Source organism: Cebus imitator, unplaced genomic scaffold (genome assembly GCF_001604975.1).
Source record: "Cebus imitator isolate Cc_AM_T3 unplaced genomic scaffold, Cebus_imitator-1.0 Scaffold115, whole genome shotgun sequence".
NCBI lineage: Eukaryota > Metazoa > Chordata > Mammalia > Primates > Cebidae > Cebus > Cebus imitator.
Window position 1 is genome coordinate 3,749,144 of NW_016107430.1, and position 1,398 is coordinate 3,750,541.

Genomic DNA, 1,398 nt, shown 5'->3' on the forward strand with positions numbered 1-1,398 from the left:
TGGTGTGTGTATGTGGTGTGTGTGTGGTGTGTGTGTGTGTGGCGTGCATGTGTGGTGTGTGGTGTGTGTATGTGATGTATGTGTGGTGTGGTGTGTGTGGTGTGGTGTGTGTGGTGTGTGGTGGGATGTGTGTGTGTGTGTGGTATGTGATGTGTGTGCGTGGTGTATGGTGTGTGGGGGGGTGTGTGGTGTGTGTGTGTGTGATGTATGTGTAGTGTGGTGTGTGGGTGTATGTGTGTGTATATGTGTGAGTGGTGTGTGTGTGGTATGTGTGGTGTGTTGTTGGGGAGCAGTGCATGACTGTATGTGGTGTGTGTGTATATGCATGTGTGTGCATATGCACTTGTGTGTTTAACGACATATGTATCGGGGCTCTTCAATAACTGCATCTGTATCTGAAAAGTGTGTGCCTGTGGGGAGTCGGAAGCAAGACCTACAGCATTTAGTTTGAGTTTGTATTTGATGACAGTTGTCTTTTCACATCATAGCATTCCCCTCCAACATTTTGGAGGTTCTTGTCCCACACTAGCAATGCTGTATCTATAGTATGCCATTCATTTCCCTTTTGAAATATTGGATCATAAATGGTAAAAGAGAATGTGTGTGTCTGCATAGGGGTGTGTGTGTGTGTGTGTGTGTGTGTGTGTGTGTGTGTGTAAAGCAGTGGCTGGAGAGAGAAACTGTACAAAGATTTCTTTTCCATAGGAAAATGTTGGGTCCATCTTAGACCCAGACTTCAGTCAAGGAAACGCAACTTGAAGCCCAGGAGAGCTGAGGGCAGGAAAGGGGAGAAGATATGCCTGCTGGCGTCGCCCCCACCCACCCTAAGGCCCCCCACATCAGGGCAGGCTAAACATGCCGAGGCTTCTGTCTCCAGGGCTGGAGAGAGGCGCCCTCGTTAAAACTCAGATAAACAGTTTATCAGGAGATGAATGAGCCACCGGGCTCCAGAGACGTCTCCCCTTCCCCAATGTGGAGCCAGATGGGGAGGGGGCTACAAGCGGAGCAGGAGCCAGCAGGAGCCAGAAAGGAAGGGGCTGTCGGGGCTGGAACAAGCTAGCTGATGCTCCTTTCCTCCTTTGGTCTTAAACTTTGTCTCTATTTTGAGAAATGCATTTCACATTTATTCACCCATGTTCCCACCCCAGGCCACATTTTAGAGCTATTTCCCACTCTCTCCCTCCTCTTTCTCTGCTATTTTCCCTCTTTTGCCTATAGCATGCCCATTTCAGTTTCAATTCCACTCTTCTCACTAGAATCTAATCACCAATGGAACACACACACACAACTATAATGCCCCATGAAACTGAATTGGGTTCCTTCCACCCTCGGTGAGTTCTGAACTGGCCGGGGCTCCCCAGCACCCAGGAGGCTACCTGGAGTTCGCCACTCTCTGAC